Raw genomic sequence first — 22,677 nt, forward strand, 5'->3', positions numbered from 1 at the left:
TGTTGTGTTTCTCTACTCCTTCTCTTTCTTTATGATTGATGATTTTATTTAGCATTATTTTTGGCTTTCTCTTTACTTTTTAAATACCTATTACAGATTTTTGGTTTATGGACACCATGAAGTTCATGAGTAACATACTAACTATATAGCAGTCTATATTAAGTGCAAACATTCTAGAAGAACTTCATTTTTACTCAACCCTCCATGTTTTATATATATATATATATACACACACACATATATACACATACATGTATATGTACACACATATATACATATATATGTTGTCATATATTTTGTAATTTCCTTTAATTTTTTAAATATAATTGTTTCACTACTTTGGTCTTTTAACCTTCACACTAGCTTTATAACTGATTGCTCTATATTACTTTTACTGTATATTTACTTCTATTTTGGACTTTTTTTCCTTTCATCGTTTTCTTTTAATCATGGCCTTTGTGCCCACTTAATGAAGTCACTTTAACATTTCTTATTTAAAAACACACATTTCTTATAAGGATGATTGGGTGACAAGAAACTTATTTAACTTTTGTTGTTTTAGAAACGTGTGTCCTTCAATCTGAATATTGACCATGCTGAGTATTCTTGGCTATAGGATTTTTCTTTTCAGAATTTTGAATATATTATGCCATTTAGTTTCGGCTGGTACAGTTTCCGCTGAAAAATCAGCTGATATCTTCATGGGGTCTCCTTTATATATAACTGTTTGCTTCTCTCTGGATACTTTTCAAATTCTCTCTGTCTTTAATCTTTGACATTTTTATTATGATGTGTTGTGGCATGAACCTGTGTGGTTTCATATTGTTTGGAACTCTCCGTGATTCCTGAACCTGAATGTCTGTTTCTTTCCTCACATTTAGCAAGTTTTCAGCTATTGTTTTATTCAAATAAATTTTTGGCCCTTTCTTTCTTCTCCTTCTGGGACTTCAAAAATGTGAATGTTTGTTTGCTGGATGTCTAAGAAATTCTTTAACCTATCTTCAGCTTTTTTTCTGTTCATTTTCCTTTTGCTGTTCAGCTTGGGTACTTTCCATTACTCTATTTTCTAGGTCACTGACCCATTCTTCTGCATACTCTAATATATTGTTGATACCCTCTGGTGTGTTTTTTGCATTTCAGTTTTGTATTCTCCAACTTTGGTTAGTCTTTTAAAATATTTTCTCTGTTGCACTTCTCCTGGAGAAATTCTTACATTTTTTTTCATGAGGTCTTATTTTGTTCTTTCATTTGGAAAATATTCCTTAATTTCCCCCATTTTGTTTGACTTTTTGTTTCTATGAATTAGGTCAAAAAGGCTACTTCTCCTGAACTTGAAGGATGATTTTATGTATGGTCATCCCCTGTATAGATTGTGGGTACATAGTGCCTTTTGCTGGCTATCTAGAGCTGTGGCTGGCATGGCCCGGGGTTCTTGGGGCCTTTTGTGCTGGGCCTGTCCTGGTGGGATGGCAAGAGCTGAAGTTGGCATGGGCCAGGGCATTTCTGGGCCTCTTTGCACAGAAAGCACCCTGGCAGGACAGCTGAGGCTGAAGTGGGGGTAAGCCGGATGGTGTCCAGGTACTCTGTGCAGTGGGTGCCCTGGCATCATAACTGTTGCTGAGACAGAAGCAGGTCATGGTGTCCTGCGGTACTGCACATAAAGGGCATTCTGATGAAATAGTTGGAGCTGGGGTGGGCATAGTCCTAGGGCATTCTACACAAAGAACACCCTAGTGAGTTGCATAATGCCAAGTTGGCTGTGGGGCACTTTGCTCCATGGGTGCCCTCTCAAGTCATCTGAAGCTGAGGTGGTATAGGCTTGGAATGTTCTGTGGTGCTTTGCCTCTCTGTCACCATGGCTAGAAACAGCTGGAGCTAAAGTGAGCACCAACCAGGCATGTCCTAATATGTTCAGTGCTTGGGCCACCATAGTGAGATAACTCGGGCTGGTGTGGGGTGGTGGACTGGCTCACTGATGTGGTAGACTGGCTAGGGCACTCAGACTCTGTTCTTCTCTACACTATCAAGTTCACAGCATTGGGTGTGGAGGTTCCTGACATTACCATGTCTCCATCTTTCTTGCTATTTTCATTGTAGCCTCTCCCTTTTGTTGTACAGAAGTTATTCAGACAGTCCTCGGTTGTTCTTTAGGAGGAATTGCTCTATCATCATACTTGGTATGTCCGTGGAAGAGATAAGTCACCATCTTGGACCCTATCCCTCTCAGTACACACCTTTTTACACTTGCTTTTGAAGATAGAAAGTCAGACCTAGAAGACTCTGGCAAAATAAGACTGTTAGTATTTAGGATGAATAAGGTTTAGGGTTTAGGCGTAATTTTACCAGTTTTCTAAGGTAAGGTTGTTGTTATGTTTTATTTAATTTTGCTAACCAATTTAATATTTATCCACCTTTTGATTTTTATATATATGCCATTCAATCCACATATATTTTAGTGCTGGGAGATGGTTTTGTTTAAAGGGCATGAGGCTTGAAGGGCATGTGGGTATCTTAGTTGGTTATGTGACCAACTCTTGATTTTGATCAGGTCATGATCTCAGTTTATGAGATTGAGCCCCACTTCAGGCTCTGTGCTGTCAATACAGAGCCTACTTAGGATTCTCTCTCCCTCTCTCTCTCTGCCCTTCCCCTGCTCATGTGGGTACACTGTCTCTCTTTCTCTCTAAAAATACATAAAAAGACATAAAAAGAGTATAAGGCTTGAAACTGTTTAGTTATTTCCACTAGTATGTGTGAGTAATTTATGAACTCAAAACTCTATTGCTTTTCCCAGGTGGTGAGACTATTATTGTCCTGCCTTTTTAAAAAAATTTAAATCCAAGTTAACACATAGTGCAATAATAATTTCTGAATTGAATTCAGTGATTCATCACTTATATACAACACCAAGTGCTCATTCAAACAAGTGTCTTCCTTAATGCTCCTTGCCCCATTTAGCCCCTCCCACACCCAACACTCCACCAGCAACCCTCAGTTTGTTCTCTGTATTTAGGAGTCTCTTATGGTCATCCTTCCCTTCTCTATGTTTTTCAAATTTCACCTATGGGTGAAATCATATACTTACGTTTTTCTGACTGATCTATTTCACTTAGCATAATACATTCAAGTTCTATCCACATTACTGCAAATGGCAAGATATTATTCTTTTTGACCACCAAGTAATATTCCACTGTGTGTATATGTGCATGTGTATACAGACAACATACACACCACATCTTTATCCATTCATTACTCAATGGACATTTGGGCTCTTTCTGTACTTTGGCTTTTGTCAATAGTACTGCTATAAACATTGGGGGTGCATGTGCCCCTTTGATTCAGCATGCCTGTATCTTTTGGATAAATATCTAGTATTGAAATTGCTGGGTCATAGGGTACCTCTAGTATAAATTTTTTGAGGAATCACCATCTAGATGTCTTTTTTGGAAAAGTGTATATTCATGTCTTTGCCCATTTCTTCACTGAACTATTTGTTTTTTGGGTGTTGAGTTTGATAAGTTCTTTATAGATTTTGAATACTAACCCTTTATCACCTATGTCATTTACAAATATCTTCTCCCATTCTATCAGTTGCCTTTTAGTTTTGCTGACTGTTTCCTTCACTGTGCAGAAGTTTTTATCTTGATGAGGCCCTAATAGTTCAATTTTGCTTTTGTTTCCCTTGCCTTTGGAGATATGTCAAGTAAGAATTCACTGTAGCCAAGGTCAAAAAGACTGTTGCCTCTTGTCTCCTCCAGGATTTTGATGACTTCCTGTCTTATGTTTAGGTCTTTCATCCATTTTGAGTTTATTTTTGTGTTTGGTATAAGAAAGTGGTTCAGGTTCATTCTTCTGCATGTCACTGTCAAGTTTTTCCAACACCATTTGCTGAAAAGACTGCCTTCTCTCCACTGAATAATCTCTCCTGCTTTGTCAATGATGAGTTGGCCATACATTTATGGGTCCATTTCTGAGTTCTCTGTTGTGTTCCACTGTCCTTGTGCTAGTACCAGTGTCTTGATGATTATAGCTTCATAATACAGCTTGAAGTCCAAAATTGTGACGCTTCTAGGTTTGGTTTTCTTTATTCAGGATTGCTTTGGATATTTGGAGTCTTTTCTGGTTCCATCCAAATTAGGATTTTTTTGTTCTAGCTCTGTGAAGAATGCTGGTGTTATTTGGATAAAGATTGCATTGAATATGTAGATTACTTTGGGTAGTAGAGACATTTTAACAATATTTGTTCTTCCAGTCCACTAGCAGGGAGTGCTTTTCCATTTTACTGTGTCTTTAATTTCTTTCATAAGCTTTCTATAGTTTTCAGTCTATAGATTTTTCACCTCTTAGGCTTATTCCTAGGTATTTTATAGTTTTGTGGTGTAATTGTAAATGGTATCAATTTCTTGCATTCTCTTTTGGCTGCTTTATTATTGGTGTACATAAATGCAACCAATTTTGTATCCTGCAACTTTGATGAATTCATGTATCAGTTTTAGAAGTTTTTTATTTCTTTGTGTTGTCCGATTGCTGAAGTTTGACTTCCAACACTATATTGAATAGCAGTGGTAGAGTGCACACACTTCTCACGTTCCTGGCCTTAGGGGGAAAGCTCTGTTTTTGTCTTATTGAGGATGATATTAGCAGTGGGTCTTTCATATATGGCCTTCATGATCTTGATATGATCCTTCTATTCCTACTTTCCTGAGGGTTTTATCAAGAAAGATGCAGTATTTTGTCAAATGTTTTTTCAGCTTCTATTGAGAGGATCATATGGTTCTTATGTTTATTTTTATTAATGTGATGTATCACATTAATTGATATACAGATACTGAACAAGTCCTGCAATCCCACTTGATTGTGGTGAATAATTCTTTTAATGTATTGTTGGATGTGGTTGGCTAGTCTCTTGTTGAGAATTTTTGCATCCATGATCATCAGGGAAATTTGTCTGTACTCCTTTTTAGTGGAGTATTGTTTGGGAATCAAGGTAATGCTGGCCATGTAGAATGAGTTTGGAAACTTTCCTTCTATTTCTATTTTTTGGAACAGCTTCAAAAGATGTGTTAACTCTTCTTTAAATGTTTGATAGAATTCCCCTGGAAAGCCATCTGGCCCTAGACTCTTGTTTTTTGGGAGATTTTTGATTTCTTATTCAATTTCTTTACTGGTTGTGGGTCCATTCAAATTTTCTATTTTTTCCTATTCCAGTTTTGGTAGTTTATATGTTTCTAGGAATTTGTCCATTTCTTCCACATTGTCCAATTTATTGGTATATAATATTCTTTTATTATTTTTGTATTTCTGCGGTATTGGTTGTGATCTTTCCTCTTTCATTCATGATTTTATTTACTTGAATCCTTTTCTTTTCTTTTTGATCAATCTGGCTAGAGGTTTGTCAATTTTGTTAATTCTTTCAAAGAATCAGCTTCCGATTTCATTGATCTACTATTTTTTAAAATTTCAATATGATTGATTTCTGCTCTAATATTTTATTTCCTTTCTTCTACTGGTTTTACTTTCTTGCTGTTCTTTTTTCATTTCTTTTAAGTGTAAGGTTAGATTGTGTATTTGAGATCTTTCTTCCTTCTTTAAGAATAAGAAGGCTTGGATTTCTTTTTACTTCCCTCTTATGAGCTCCTTTGCTACCTAGCAGTTTTGGGCTGTTGTGAGTTCATTGTATTTCATTGTCCTGACTTCCTAAAGTTCAAATACAGTAATATGCATGAAAGTGCTTTTTAAATGGAAGAGAAGGTGAGAGGGAAGGAAGCAGCGATGGTATGAATATAAGAATATACTTGGGTTAATTTGTTCAGGCTACCAAAACAAAATACCACAGACTATGTGGCTTAAACAACAGTATTTTCTCACAGTTCTGGAGGCCAGAAAGTGCCAGCAGGGTCGTTGTCTTCTAAGGCCTCTGTCCTTGACTTGTACATAACTGTCTTTTTCACTGTGTCCTCAAATGGTCTTTCCTCTATGCACATGCATTCCTCGTGTTTCTAATGTCCATGTATGCCCTTTGCATAAGGATGCTAGTCCTATAGAGTTAGGGCTCACTTTAACAGACTCATTTTAACTTAATGACCTCTTTAAAAATCCTATTTCCAAATCTAGTCACATTCTGAGATACTGGGGATTAGGACTTCAACAGGGGCTTTAATTTGGGGGAGCATAATCCAGTCCATAATACTACTGTACAAACCATATTTTAGGATTTCTGATTTTGTGTAGACTTCTTTTTGGATTTCCTTTATTGTTTACAAATAATACCATTTTAACTTGGTTATGAATTAACATGATTTTATTTCATTTACGATGAAAGTAGGGGAACTTGGCCACATGCTCCCTTGTAACCGTTGAAGCCTATGACTTCAGAATTCAATCAGTTATTAATTAACTTGGAAAAAAGTTACCAAGATGGTAGCTTTAGTTTGAAGCAAATTATGGGAGAACACACACACACACACACACACACACACACACACACACAATGTAAAATTATCACTGTTCTACCTACTATGTTTTCTAGAAATCCTGTGAAGAATCATATTTGAGAAAGCATATAAAAATATTCTAACAAAAGTTTAGCATTAAAAATGTAATAATAAAGTATCCCTTCTTTCTGCGGATTCATTGTTTGATGGCACATTGCTAATTCCCATCTGCCTTTCACTCTCCATTCTTCTGATTCTACTGCTGCAGACCTCTCTTCTCTGCATGCTCCTCACCCCACACCTTCTGTTCCTCATATCACAGCACAACTCTTCCATAAATAGTGCTAAGGCGACCACCTATACCATCATTTGTCATTCTCTCTATTTTTCTTTCACTGCTATGTTTTACAGTGCACAGGCTGGCTCTTAGCATGGGTCTAAGTAAGTATCTAATTTACTATTTACTTGCATTCATAAGATATGGAAGGCTACCATATTATTGACAACACTCATTTGTTCTCTTTTAGATCTTCTCTGGGAACAGTTTATTCCTCGATATATTTTCAAGTAGTATTTCCTCTGTTGTAACATGTGTCACATTGTGTGTACTTGCTTGTAGATTCTGTCTTCTCTGTGAGATGAAGCCCCTTGAGGACAGGAGCCATGTCTTATTCATTGTGGTTTCCTTTTAATTTAGCACAGTACCTGATATAAAATAGGTATTAATTAATACACTATCAGGAGATAGTGTGGTATAGTGGGTTAGAGCATCCTGGAGACAAACTATCTCAATTTTTCACAATGTGTGATCTTAGGTAACTTACATAGCCCTTATAGTATCTTAACATGGAGATAAGAATAGTACTTATCTCTGATACTTGTGGGAATTCCAGGAGGTGATATATTTAAGCAGTTAGAACAATGTCTGATGCATAGGAAATCTTAAAAAGGATTGACAGTTATTACTGTTATTAGCAGTTAAATGATGGTTAGTTTGATGAAGGGATGAATGGGGGAATGCATTTTCAGTTGATATTGGCAATAAGTTGCCAAATTAGTATCACTAACAAAGTTTGAAGAAAGTTTTTTTTAATAGTTTATTGTCAAATTGGTTTCCATTATAACACCCAGTGCTTCTCCCCATAAGTGCCCCCCTCCATGACCATCACCCCCTTTTCCCCCACTTCAGCCCTCAGTTCATTCTCAGTATTCAATAGTCTCTCATGATTTGTGTCCCTCTCTCTCCAACTCTCTTTCCCCCTTCCCCTCCCTATGGTCCTCTGTTAGGTTTCTCCTGTTAGACCTATGAGTGCAAGCATATGATATCTGTCATTCTCTGCCTGACTTATTTCACTTAGCGTGACACCATCGAGGTCCATCCACTTTGCTACAAATGGCCATATTTCATTCTTTCTCATTTCCATGTAGTACTCCATATTGTGTGTGTGTGTGTGTGTGTGTGTGTGTATGTGTGTGTGTGTACACACACCACATCTTCTTGATCCATTCATCAGGTGATGGGCATTTAGGCTCTTTTCATGATTTGGCTATTGTAGAAAGGTAAAAATGCATCAGACATTTAAGATGTCTTTAAAGTATGGTTCATTTGGCTTTACTAGCACAATTGTCAACAGTGATAATATGGACTCTGTCAGAATCAATATTCTTGCATAGACTTTTAAGAGGGAAGAGGCTGGATACAGTTTTTCCCTGGCATTTCTGACAGCATCTGGGACTATATTCACATCAGAAGATTCTGTATCATAATATATGGACATTTCAGTTTTTAAAACTCTTTTTCCCCACTGTTCTGACACATAGTAAGGCATTCAGTGTTTACTGAATGGACAAATGACATAGGGCAAGAAATTTGATGAAATATTGTTCATGAAGTTTGCTGCTAGAAAAATACTGAAAAATTTGTATCTAAAGAATAACTCTAAAGAATAGATTCATTATGGTGGGATTCTTTGTGTTGTCTTTGCTCCTTGTCTTACATTATAAAATAAGCTTTCATATGAAACACACACATTTGGATGTGTGAGGGGTGGAAGTCATTTAAGTACCATGAGCCTCAGTTTCTCATAGTTAAATAAGGAAAATTATAGCAGTGTGTGGATTAAATAATATAGTTGTATGAAAATACCTATGCATAGTGGAATCTATAAAGGCTTTTGTTTCCTTTGCTTTCTGGTTAGTCATCAGCCATATTGTTCACATTTTTTAGTTTCTTACCATAAAAACAGAATAGCAATGGTTAATGAGACACTGTTATAAGAAACTTGATGCGGGGATGCTCTTTGCTAATTCTGTAAAAGCATTTAATAAAAAAATTTCAAGTTGAAAATTTCAACTTTATGATGGGAAACGAATGCCACAATCAGATAGCAATCTTCAGAGTATTGGAACTTTGGACAAAGGTTTGGCTCTCAATGACTTCAGAAATGGATAGACCAAAGAGTTTCTATGAACTTGATAAAACCTGGGGGACTCTAATTTGAAATAAATTATCGTAAGATCAATATAGCCAATAGGCATTTCTATCAGTCATAGAGATAAAAAGCAAAAGTAAAATCCCCTGCCTTTGAGAGTATATTTACATATTTTTGTTTCAAGTTTTTATTTAAATTCCAATTAGTTAACATATACTGTGATATTAGTTTCGGGGGTAGAATTTAGTGATTTATCACTTACATATAACAACCAGTGCTCATCCTAACAAGTGCCCTCCTTAATACTGTATTTATATTTTAACCTATTTCTTTTTTAATTTTTACAAAAGACTGCTGTGAAGTTATATGGGCACATCTGTCAGCTTACAGTGGCTATTGTACATCAGCTAGAGAGACTACTGTCTTAGGAGGATAGAGAGATGTTTGCCAATCCTTAGCCTATTATGCTTAGTTTTGTACTTTAGTCAAGTCATCACATTTACCTAATGACCAGAATGAATCCAGGACAGCCCTTTTCCTCAAAGCTGTGAGGTTTTGAACAAGAAACACCCATCCTCACCTATTCCAAGACCCTTCAAGGTAGAAAGACCAGAAGAAGAAAAGACGATGGAAGCAGTGGTAATTCTAAAAGCAGCCAGTTGGCCTCATTTGATGATAAATTCCCAAAGGAGGTACCATATCCCATTAATCTGATTCTAAGTTTCCCCTTTTGTTTAGCTCTTTTTTATAAATTTTTGAAGTAGTATGGTGAAATCGAAAAGGCACTAAACTAGAAATGAAAAGGTACATTTCCTTGTTGGACTCAAGTTTATTATTTCCTTCATATATTTCCTTGGGCAAGTCTCTTATTGATTCATGATGTGGTTTCATCTTAGCTTGGGCAAACCATGCAGTATTTAATACATAGTAGCAGAATATTTACTATTGAAGATTGAAAAGATGTGAGTTCTTTGTGTGCAATCTTTCATTTATGCATGTGAGAGGGTTTTCTTTTTTTAAATATTTTTACAATGTAGTACTTGTTTTTCTTGTTGGGGGTGTTTGCTTATTTAATACATTCCGTCAAGGACAGAAATTTCATGCTGGTTTTTTTTTTTTCCCATAGGAAGTGTGTCTTGGGTTTTTCCCTTATTATTTTCTTTACTTTTTTTTTCTCTTCTTTTTTTGGTGGTGGGGGTGGTTATGTTTAAATGAAGTTGCTTTTACAACACCAAAGACTTAATCATCCGTTTCCTACATAAAAGGTAGCTACTTTTTTGCATGGACCTCAAATTTATTGTAGTATAGAGGTGGAATTTAAGGAAAGGTATTAAGCAGGCTGTGTTGTAACTTATGGGCAAGTAATAAATTATATCATTTATCTTGAATGTATAACGATTGCCACTTCAGATAGCTGTGAAATTAGGTGATTAACTAGTTGTTACTTAACCTTCTAATTTCTGTATAAGTCTAATTACATGAAATAGAAGTTGATGTTTTGATTTTTTACTTTGCTTTTCTATTTGGAGTGTCATTGTAACTATTGTATTGTAAATGATGGAAAATAATTGCATATGTTAAAAAATAGTGTTAAATGTTAAAAAAATAAATTGTATTATTTTAAAAAATATTAAAAAAAGAAAGAAAACCAGTAAAAATAAAATAGGAGAGATAAAGGTGTTCCCAAATAAACAAAAATTGAAAGAATTCATCTCTGATTTTTTAAAATCTGACTATTTTTTATATATGAACAAATTTTCAGCCCTAACTAATTTATATGTCCTGTGTGACAACCTAATTTAGTTGGACTTAACAAGAATTTGTTTGCTATTATTGGGTACCAGGTACTGTTCCTTTATGTATTTCTTATATTCAACAAAAATTTCTTGAGCATCCACCATTTACTAGATGCTCAGTTGAATTCTACCCTACTGTCATAGGGGCTACAATCTTGTGAGGGATGATGCATGAAATCTGTTGATGTGTTTAATACTGTGCAAAAAGAATGACTATATTACTATAGGAAAACAGAAGGGGATGATTAACTCTGCCTTTGGTAGTAGCAAGGTCACCAAAAGCCTTAGAGAGGGAGTAACAAATGAGTTTGATCTTGAAACATAAACAGGATTTCTCTAGGTGTGATAGGATTAGCAAAATGGAGAATGGACATAGAAATATTTGCCAAAATGGAAAATTATGACAGATTACTGCTATTATTTGTAGCACCCTTATTAGTATGCTGCTGCAAACATTGCAAATAACAGTGACTGCAAATCTATCTTAATTAATCAATTGGTGAGGAACACAAAAGAGAGAAGCCAGCTCCTGTGGCTATTCCTTCTATCTTCTCTGTTGAGTGTCCATGTATGATCACTAGTTTGTGATTGATTAAACTGATTGCTTCACTACTGTTTGTACCAACTGGTTGAACCATTGTTAACATTTATGAAGCACCCATTACAAGCTAAATGGCAGTGCTTTGCATACATCTGTTTACTTATCTAGTGGGAAGTAATGACCTAACAATAGAGATATTGTTGTTACGTTCACAGAAATAAAATTGGACCCTATGTGGATCAATGTGGCATGTCTGGTGACATAGAATTCATCAGTGGTGGGATTTCAAAACTGATGTGTCTGAGTCCAGTTCTCATACAGCCTCCATATGCTGATTCCCTAATGTATAAAGTATATGGGATTACAGCCTAAAATCGTGGGTATATTTAAATTTATGTATATCAATGTATAAATATGTCCTGTAAAGTCTGGTACATTCGATACCTCTTTAGCAGCTGATTGGTCTGCCATGCTTCCTCTATTCTCTTAAAGTAGTCTCATTCACAGAAGTGGGGCCTATGGTCATATTTGTGTTATATGATTATGCCCCTCTGCTCAAATCTAACAGTCTTGGAATGGAATACTGATTAAATATGGGCCAGTAATACTTTATTCTCCTTTTTGATGTGTTTTCCTCTATTTGAGCTAGATTGGAAGAGTCAGCCATTGGTAGTGAGAACCACAGTATGACACTTGGAATTCACCAGAGACCATTTACCTCAACCTGGAAAGGAAACTATTGTCTTTTTTTTTTAAAACAGCTTTATTATTTTTTAATTCACATACCATAAATTTCACATTCTAAAGTATACAATTCAGGGGTTTTGGGTAGATTCAGTTATATAACTATAACTACTAATTCTAGAATATTTTTATCACCCCAAAATGAAAACTCCTACTCACTAGCAGTCCATTTTTTTCCCCTGTAAACTAATGTACTTTCTGTCTCTCTGATTTGGCTTATTATAGACATTTCATGTAAGTGTAATCATATGAGGAAGACTGTCTTTAGTAGAAGTGGCTAAAGCTAGCACACAGAGAAGATAAGAAATAGGGGGGGAACATATATAACTAAGCATATATATTCTTATAATTAATGTTTTCTAAGAACATCTCATATTTTCTTTTATGGATACATATATGTCATATATATGTAATGAGAGAAATATATAATGAGAGAAAGAGAATCTTTTTTTTATTAATAGTTTATTGCCAAGTTGGTTTCCATATAACACCAGTGCTCTTCCCCACAAGTGCCCCCTTCCATGACCATCACCCCATCCCCTTTCCTCCTCCCTTTTCAGTCCTCAGTTTGTTTTCAGTATTCAAGAGTCTCTCATTATTTGCCTCTCTTCCTCTCCCTAATTTTCTCCCCCTCTCCCCCCATCCCCTTTCCTCCTCCCTTTTCAGCCCTCAGTTTGTTTTCAGTACTCAAGAGTCTCTCATGATTTGCCTCTCTTCCTCTCCCTAATTTTCTCCCCCCCTTCCCATGGTCCCCTGTTAGGTTTCTCCTGATAGACCTATGAGTGAAAACCTATGGTATCTGTCCTTTCCTGCCTGACTTATTTCACTTAGCATGACACCCTCGAGGTCCATCCACTTTGCTACAAATGGCCAGATTTCATTCTTTCTCATTGCCATGTAGTACTCCATTGTGTATATATACCACATCTTCTTTATCTATTCATTGGTTGATGGACATTTAGGCTAAGAGAATCTTAAAAGCATTTGCATTCTTAAATTTCAGTTGTTCTAAAATGCAGCTTCATTCCTGTCCTTTCTATTTTTGTTGTTCAAATCTTTGTATTTAACTCAGATGTACAGATAAAGTTATTTTGTCTGTAAGTAATTTAAACATCATCCTTAGAGTCTCACCCAGGAATCAGGTAGGAAAAAAGCCTGTCCAAGATATTTTATTAATTTTTAAAGTTTATTTATTTTGAGACAGAACACACACATGCAAGCAGGGGAGAGAAAGAGAGAATTCCAAGCGGGCTCTGCACTGTGAGGGCTCAAACACATGAACCATGAGATCATGATCTGAGCCAAAACCAAGAGTTGGATGCTTAACTGACTGAACTACCCAGGGGCCCTCCAATGTATTTTAATGCCCAATCCAATCCAGTAATGTAAATCAGCAATTCAGCTACAACTTATATTTTTTTTAAGAAATAGGCAAATCCTGGTAATGTAAATTCTCCTTTAGTTCAGGGGATAGAGGGTGTGCTTTGTAATCAGACTGTACTAGATCTAAATCTATGTTCTGTCAAACCAACCAGTTATATCACCTTGGGCTAGTCCTATCTCAACCCTTGACTCAATTTCTTTTTCTGATAAGTCAGGAAAATAATTCACAGAACTTTTAGAAAGATTAAGTGGGATAATATATGAGAAGAATATAATACTGTTCTTGGAACAGGTGGTAAGGTCAATTGTCCCTTGGGAGTCTAGATATATGCAGGGTATATAGGACTGGCAGAGTGGACCAAAAAGTAGTATTTCCTCTCCAATAGTGTGGAGTTATTATTAGGGAAGTTTCCTGTCTCCCTTTTTCCCCATCAGGGACTACATTTTTTCAAATTTCCTTGTGTGACTTGGCCATGGTCTGTATCTGTCTAGTGGTATGTGAGTGAAGAGCATGTGTAGTGCTCTGAGTCAGAGTTTTAATGAAGCTTTAAAGGTTTCTCTTTCACTCTTCCTCCTAATCTGACTCTGAAGCCCTTTTGGATGCCAGAGTTGCAAAACTGTAGGGACTGTGTCCTTGAACTACTACATGGAGGGAAACTGCACACCCAACAGGAGGAGAAGTGTTGGACTCTTATACAAATGAGGAATAAACTTTTATTGGGTTAAGTTATTGAAATTTGGAATGTATTGATTATAGCAACTAGCATTACTCTAAGTAATACAATATACATTAAGGATCTATCCTTGGGATCTCATTGAGAAAACACTAATTATACTATCCCGGGGTTCATTGCTTTGATTCTTTGCAGAATATCAAACCTCATTCACTTGAATACAATGCCATTTATGTTGCCTTTATGAGAGTATTTTTCAAAAAGATCAATGAAATAAAACTGTAAAATTCATGAGGCTATTCCATGACCTCTGAATTATTTTTTTCTACCCTCATTCAACATTCATTCAACAAATATTTATTGAGTGCCTTGGTTGGAAGAGAGGAACTAGTGAAGATATATTTTAAAAACAGAAATACCAGACTGGGTAATTGGAAGGTAGTGCTCAAGACAAGTTGTAGATCATAGGTGTATTAACACAGCCTTCATGAGAACCTGCTGACTTTTCAAAGCATATTTTATGACTGTGTCTACCTTTCATTCTTTAGCTGTTGCTTATAAGATATAATATACCTAATTTTAAAAATTCTTTTTCTCTTACCTATTAAGCCTATGAAAGCCTATTGCCAGAGGAAATCCTAAGCACCACAACTGATACTACGGTACAGAGTCTCTGGTTCAGAGACTGTACACAGCAGTGGGGGTTTGTAGAAAAAACTGAGGCTTTGGAGCCATTGAAACCTACATTCACATCCTGTCTTCAACCTGAGACTCATTTTATCTTTAAAGTGAGAAACGTAATGGCTTTTTCTCAGGGTCTTAAAGAGAATTTTAACTCATGTATATATAGTGAATAGTAGCCTAGTAGCTGACTAATAAAATATAACAGGTATGACAATTGCCCCTTATGATTCCCATATAATTGACAAGCTCAGATCTCTTATGACCTCTTGACTGATAAGCACCCTGTGTGATTACTGTGTGATTTAGCTCCTCGCCCTCTAGCATGTACAAAGGGCTCTCTGACCAAGTCTGACTCCACTATGTGGATATATCCTTCATATACATATGACTGCACATGTATACCTACATCATGCATGTGCAAATATGAAGGCTCATGTGCATGCATGTACTCTAACTCATTTTTCTTCTCTCCAAGTATTTGTGATGGGCAGCCTAATCCTCAGCCTAAAGATTCTAGAGATTGTTTTTATTTCTGCCTACATTTTATTTTTTTTTCAGCTGACTTTGTTTTTAAATAGTTTACTGTCAAATTGGTTTCCATACAATACCCAGTGCTCTTCCCCACAAGTGCCCTCCTCCATCACCACCACTTCTTTTCCCCCCTCCCCCTTTCCCTTCAACCCTCAGTTCATTTTCAGCATTCAATAGTCTCTCAAGTTTTGCATCCCTCTCTCTCCCCAACTCTGTTTGCCCCTGGTCCTCCATTAGGTTTCTCCTGTTTTTCTGTTAGACCTATGAGTGCAAACATATGGTTTCTGTCCTTCTCTGCCTGACTTATTTCACGTAGCATGACACCCACAAGGTCCATTCTGCCTCCATTTTAAAGTCTATACTCTGTTTCATGAATGAAATTTATTCATTTATATCATTATTATATGCTTTAGGTTGCTATTACTATTGTTTAGTTACACCAAGGAGTGAAAACTCAGTGTTACATCATGAACAAGTGAAATCCCAGAATTTTTAAAAAGTCATCCTGAGAAATAATCTTACAAATACACTGAATTAGAATTCTTCTAAAACGATTTGATGTTTCTGGAAATTTCAAAAGCCTTAGTGTGAATTGAATATATTCAAGTTGTTGTTGTTGTCTCACGGGGTTTTGTTGTGGTTGTTGTTGTTTATTTGTAAAAACACTTGTTCTGTGAAGTGCTTAGCAGGGGAAGCCTCTTGCACTGTTGGTAACAATGCAAACTGGCGCAGCCACTCTGGAAAACAGCATGGAAGTTCCTCAAAAAGCTAAAAATAGAACTAGACCACAATCCAACAATTGCACTATCAGGTATTTTCCCAAAGGATATAAAAATGCTGATTTGAAGGGGCACATGCATGCCAGTGTTTACAGCAGTACTATCAATAGTAGCCAACTAATGGAGAGAGCCCAAATGTCCATCGACTGATGAAAGGATAAAGATGTGCTGTAATTATACAATGGAATATTACTCGGCCATCAAAAATAATGAAATCTTGCCATTTGCAACAACATGGATGGAGCTAGAGTGTATTACGCTAAATGAAATAAGTCAGAGAAAGAAAAATACCATATAATTTCATTCATATGTGGAATTTAAGAAACAAAACAGACGACCATATGAGAAGGGGGGAAAGAGAAGAGAAGGAAATAAACTACAGGAGACTCTTAATGATAGAGAACAAACTGAGGGTTGGCAGACGGAGATGGGTGAAAGATGGGCTAAATGGGTGATAGGAGCTAAGGAGGACATTTACGACGAGTCCTGGGTGTTGTATGTGAGTGATGAGTCACCGAATTGTTTTACTCCTGAAACCAACACTGTTTGCAGTATGTTAACTAACTACAATTTAAATTTGAAAAATTGAATATGCCTAATTTTTTTTGTAAAATCACTTGATCTTGTGAGGTACTTAGTAAACTTTGACAATATAAATCTGCCCTGGTGTGCTCATTACTAAGAGAGGAAACCAAACATGGAACAGATTTAGTGGAAAGGTTTTTGGGATGTGTGTGTGTGTGTGTGTAAGTGGTTTTTAGGTGGGAAGGACAGATTAAAGTCATAAAATGGTGGGGGCAGTACTAATTTCCTCTCTCCCTAACTGCTTCTATACATGAGGATAGACTGAGTCTGATGTTCCTTTCAGATTAGGAAGATTAATAACTCAGTCCCTGAGATATACAGGAAAGAAAATATCTTCTCTATTCTGATTTTTAGCCCTACCAACAAGGCCATCACCAAAACATGTTTCTGAGGAGTGAAAAATCATTGCCCTAATAAACAAGGTTAGCAGTTTGCATTTTGCAAGGTTAGCATCTAAATATTTTGATCATGTTGTTAATTCACAGTACTCTCAACAATGCTCTGAGTATGGTACGATTATTATTATCCATGTTTGTGGGGAAAGAAACAGAGACACAGACTAAATACATTGTCAAGTAGCAGGGGCAAGACTTGACCCAGGAAGTTTGGCTTTTGACAACTTGGTTCTTTTTTTTTTTTAATGTTTTTATTTATTTTTGATACAGAGAGAGACAGAGCATGGGAGGGGGAGGGGCAGAGAGAGAAGGAGACACAGAACTGGAAGCAGGCTCCAGGCTCTGAGCTGTCAGCACAGAGCCTGACGCTGGACTCGAACCCACGAACGTGAGATCTGACTTGAGCTGAAGTCGGAGGCTTAGCCGACTGAGCCACCCAGGCGCCCCTTTCAACTTGGTTCTACTGGCCTTCAGGAGTCTGTGCCCAGAGGTAATCTGTGATGGGATGCTGTGCAATCCTAGTTAAGCATGTGGGTTATTATATTGCATATATATAAATTATGATCCTAGGTGTGCCATGCGTAGCTGTTGTAACTTTGTGCAAATTATCCAATCTCCTTAAGGTTTCTCATTGTTAGATAATACTATCCCGTTGGTAGGATTCCTTAGATGTTTAATGGAGTTCAGATGCTGAGCGCTCAATACATGTAGGTTATTAGGATTATTTCCCTCCCAATAGCTTGCAGGGGAGGGTAAATTGTCCTGGTCACTACTAGATTTCTCAGTGCCCAGTACCATGTTTGGCAAATGATCAACAGAGGTGGAGTGATCGAAGACAAGAACACTTCTGTTTTGAAGGGCATTCACTGGCATCTGAATGTGTGTGTCCTGTCCCAAAGGGTCTCCTGTGTTTGTCTTTGAGAACAAGGCATTGGGATATTGAAGAGATAGGAGCCTTCAGGCAAAGATAGTCCTATGCATAAATAGCTCAGGTTATTTTGTCTCCATGAGTCCCCACACACTGACGCAAAGTATTTTTAGCCAGATTCTCATGATCAGTGGTATGCTGCTTGGTAGCAGAATCATTAGACAAAAATATACATGGATCTCTGTGGGTCACTCATTCATTCAACAAGTATGCATGGCGTAACTTAGGTGTTTCTGGCTCTGTAATGCACAAGGAGGCTGAAGTCAAGTGACATCAGTTCTCTCTCTTTAACAAGTCTGGAACCTGGGTTTAAAATGGCAAGTACATGTTCCCCATGCACTTAGTACCTATGCCCACAATAAGGAAAGCTAGCTTGCCTTCAGGCTGCTATGCCAGGATAAGCAGTTACTAAAATGAAGTTCCTTAGCAGAAGATTCTCTGATTTGTGCACTGGGCCATTCCCAGGGTGTGGCCATAATAGATGTTCAATACATATTTGTTGAATGAGGGGATTAAACATTATTGGCATCAAGGGTGTAATCTGTTAGATGTCTCAGACCTTGGGAAGTTGTAATTCTTATTCCAGGAATTAACTGCTTAGTCAAGGAAAGCTAGTTTTACTCTCTGGAGTTGTAATTGGTAAACCCTTCCAATAAAGACCTTCACATGGTTTAGAAAAAAGCATATCCTTTTCCTCTTTCCACATACTCCTAGGGGCTTATATTGCAGGTGGTATGCTACTGCCCTTGAACAGAAAGGCATTCCTATGTGAATATAAATAATCTGGCACTTTTTGTCACGAAGTGGTCATTAAAGTGGCACAGACCCCTATAGGCTATGCTAGGTGGGCAATGGCCCTCAAGTAGGCTATTGTAAAATGGAATAATTGTGAGAAAATGGAAAGAAGAAGCTTCCAAGTCAGACAGACTGAGGTTTTTGTCCAGTTGTTGGTATGTGGTCTTGAGCAAGTTACTGAACCTCTCTGGGTTTTGTTTTCTTAGGTTGAAAAATAGCCATGAGACCGAGCAATCCCATTTCTGGGTATACATCCATCCACAGGAAATAAAACCAGTGTTTTGAAGAGATATCTACACTCATATTCATTAAAGCATTATTCACAACTGGAAAGACAAGGAAACAACCTGTCTATCAGCAGATAAATGGATAAACATATGCACACATACAATGGAATATTACACAGTTATAAAAAAAGAAACTGCCATTTGTGACAGCATGATTAAGCTGGAGGACATTGTGATAAGTGAAATAAGCCAGACAGACAACTGCATTTTTTCCTTACGTGTAGAATCTAAAAAAAAAAAAAAAAAAAAAAAAAAGGTTAAACTCACAGAAGCAGAGAGTAGAATGGTGGTTACCAGGGTCTGAGGAGTGGAGGAAATAAGGAGAAGTTAGTCAAAAGATACAGACTTTCAGTAAAAGATAAATAAGTTCTGAGAGTCTAATGTAAGGCATGCTGACTATGAATACTATATTGTATACTGAAAATTTGCTAACAGAGTAAATATTAAGTGTTCTTACCACATACCCACAAAAAAGATCACTATGGAAGGTGATAGAAGTATTTAGCTTGATTGTGGTAATTATTTCACAATATGTAGCTATATCAAATGATCAGATTATATGTCATAATTTTGTCAATTATATCTCAATGTAGCTGGGGAAAACAGTTGAAAACCGAAAAAGAAAAAAATAGGGTTTATACTACATACTTCATAAAGTTTTTGTGGTATTTATATGAGATCATGCAAACTGAGAGCCTAGTTTAGCAAAAACCTAAATTATTAGTTAATTTTTAGCCAGAGCCATTGTTGGTTCATCTTTACATCACAGTGCAGTCAGTAGAGGACAGTGTGCTTAATGTACTGCTTTTCTAACTGTCTGCTGGTATGTGATGCCAATCAAATGAGTTTTGATTATGCTGCCCTTGAATTAAAGGAGGGTTGGAGAATTGAATTCTAATTAGTGATAGTCCGTTCCGTCACATATGTGTTTGTCCTGAGCTTACCAATGCCTGTTATCTTAGGTGTTTCAACTGGCCAGAGTTGATTTCCTTTGCTTCTAACCCCTTGAGCTACAACTTAGCCATCTTAGTATTCTTTCAGCCATGGGGTAAAAGACATCATAATATAATGAAAGAGCCCAGATTTTGAAATGAGAAAGACCTTGTTTTAAATCCTGCCTCTTTTACCAGCTATACTGATTTAGGGAAGTCACTTAACCTCTCTAGACATCAGACAAAAACGCTTTGAAATATTAAAAATAAATAAATGTTTCTCAAGCAGCCACAGATATGCATCGTATCTGTGAAAAGTAGCTCATATTGTCCCAGAGGAGGATATAAGGTCTTACTTAGATTCTTCCAGTTCCCATTATTCCTTAGACTCCCACTTCTCCCAGAAGCAGCATGGTTCAGTGATTGTATACCCCTACCTTTGTACAAAAGATGGCCTAAAGAAGGAATATTGAGAGCTGTCAGCGCACGTTTTCACTTTCCCCTTTCATAAACTCTTCTTTTGTGATGTATGAGAAATCTAAATCAGATCATGTTTCTTCTTTGCTAAAACTCTTTAAAAGACCTGCTATGTCTGTCTTAGCTAGTGGTAGGGGGTGTTTTTGAAAATATAGGTTCTCTGCTTCCACCCCAGACTTAGTCAGTTATAATCTCCTGGCATGAGGTTCCCTGTGAATTACAAGGTTTACACTCATTGGCCTAACCTTTCCATGATTTGACCCCATCCCCTTTCTGGCATTATCTCATGTGTGACATGTCACAGGCTGTCTGTAGCTACACCAATTGCCGATGCCTTTCCTAACATGTTACATGTCTGCCCTTGCTCATGTAGCTTTCTTTGCTGGAATGACTTTCATGTCCCATTTTTCTACTAGGTATTCTCATCTACATTTTATAACACTCAGATAAACCTTACCTCCTCTCCAAACATTTTCCCTGTCCCACTTCCAGAAAGAACTGAATACTCAGTTTAGGCCCCCAGATGTGCTGTACCGACTTGAAAATCAAGTGGATGACTAGGACAAATATTATGGGTTTTTTTTTTTTTGCCAGTAATCCTCTAAATGACTGGATAGGAGTTGTCATATTTGTCTTTGTATCATCAGCATATAGTACATGAGCAGCAAGAACATTTGATAAAGAAATGAAGCCCATCTTTTGAAATTATGAACTTTGGTACAGAGATGTGTAGCTTAGATGAATGAGGGCATTGAGCTACAAGCTGTAAATGATTTCTTTGCCTTTGATATTGTAAGAAACAAATCAGTCTCTTGGGATCATTAAACGGGGACCATTTCATTTGGAGCTTTGGAGAAGCTGTTTCTACTGAATACTGCCTTCTATTTTTTAGAGCAGTGAGTGGTTTCAGACGTTGGTCTGCAGCTGTGGCATTAATACAGATGCTGACATGTCAGTACACCCAAGGAGCAAAGCTTTTTTGGGTATAAAGATTACCAAAGATTTTCATTTCAGTCCAACTCAGAAGTTCAGGGATGATATAAACAGCATGCTGTTTTATCCATCTGTGATTACCCAGGGAAGTGTGCTGTATTTTATGGGCAACCTGGTGGCAGATATATTGTCCAGTGGTTTTTCTACCTGCTGTTTGATTTATGATTGAAGGTCAGCTATATTATGGCTCACCTGCCAATGCTAACTACCTTTTCTAAATTATGGTCCTTCTGAATGGATGAATGCCTCTTAGTTCACACTTTCCATCAGAGTTTTGTAGGTAAGAGTTACTGATGCCAGTTGGTTCTTGGCAATAGCATTAAACTTCAAGCCATAGACAGTGAGGACCCTTGGACCTTCTGATGTGTGGCTCAGGCCTTAAAATCTTTACAAGGAATACAAATGGTGATGCTAAATCAGGCTGATCTTTCTCCTGCTCTCCTTAAACTTCCTTTCCTCTCTCGTGTCATGTTCCACTGCTGTAAAGAAGTTAAAGGTCTGTCAAACAGGTATTTATTCTCTGCTGAGTCAGGAACTCACTTTATAGCTGCGTATTTTTTATTCCCTCCCATCTAGAAGCAGTGATTTTGTGCTCCAGTCAGGTGATGAATTCTGTTGAGAAGTCCTTATAAGAAGAGGGTACATCCACATAATATTCTGAAGTACCCAGTTGGCTATTACTCAGAAAATGAGGTTTATAGGTTTGCAGGCTGAAAACCCTTATGTTCCTACAGTTCTTGACCTCCTATAAGATGTTCCCACTTATAGTCTCAAGGTGGTACAGTAAATGTTGAGAGAATGTACTCCAAAATAGATAGAACTGTGTTTGAGTCCTGCTGATAGATCTCATTATGAGATTGGCCTTGAGTTTTTCTCTGTGCTCCCGAGAGATGATAATGACGAAGTGTCATACACAGCAATGTAGTAAGCATCCAGTCAATATTATTTTATAGTTTGTATTAGCATTTTCAGCTAGTGACTTTATCAATGTTCGTCTTCTCTCGTGATCATTAATAATAACGTATTAACCTCCGTGTATGGTTCTGCTTCAATTTTGTAACAAAGTAAGAATTCTCTAAAGGTCATGTCATCCACAGTTCTCCAAAAATATTTATATTGGTTTGTTGGCAAAAATGTTTACCTTTTAGTATAATTTTAATATTTTTAAAGAACTACAAATTTCCTAGAAATGGTTTCTCTAGACATGCTATCTGAAAAAGTATGTTATTTTAATAATTTCCTACTAAAAATACTTTGTACTGTGCATAAGGTATATGTCTTGAAAGC

General features: G+C 36.9%; 1 long non-coding RNA gene across 1 annotated transcript in view; it reads left to right on the forward strand.

Moving 5' to 3' along the window:
- Nucleotides 1-1,733: 1,733 nt before the first annotated feature.
- The window catches only part of LOC115299238, a 47,340-nt gene continuing 26,396 nt past the window's right edge, over nt 1,734-22,677 (forward strand). The window contains exon 1 of the long non-coding RNA XR_003912058.1: nt 1,734-1,880. This is a non-coding gene — a long non-coding RNA (uncharacterized LOC115299238). The remainder of the gene's footprint in view (nt 1,881-22,677) is intronic.

This window comes from Suricata suricatta, chromosome 8, assembly GCF_006229205.1.
Source record: "Suricata suricatta isolate VVHF042 chromosome 8, meerkat_22Aug2017_6uvM2_HiC, whole genome shotgun sequence".
In the NCBI taxonomy this organism is placed as follows: domain Eukaryota; kingdom Metazoa; phylum Chordata; class Mammalia; order Carnivora; family Herpestidae; genus Suricata; species Suricata suricatta.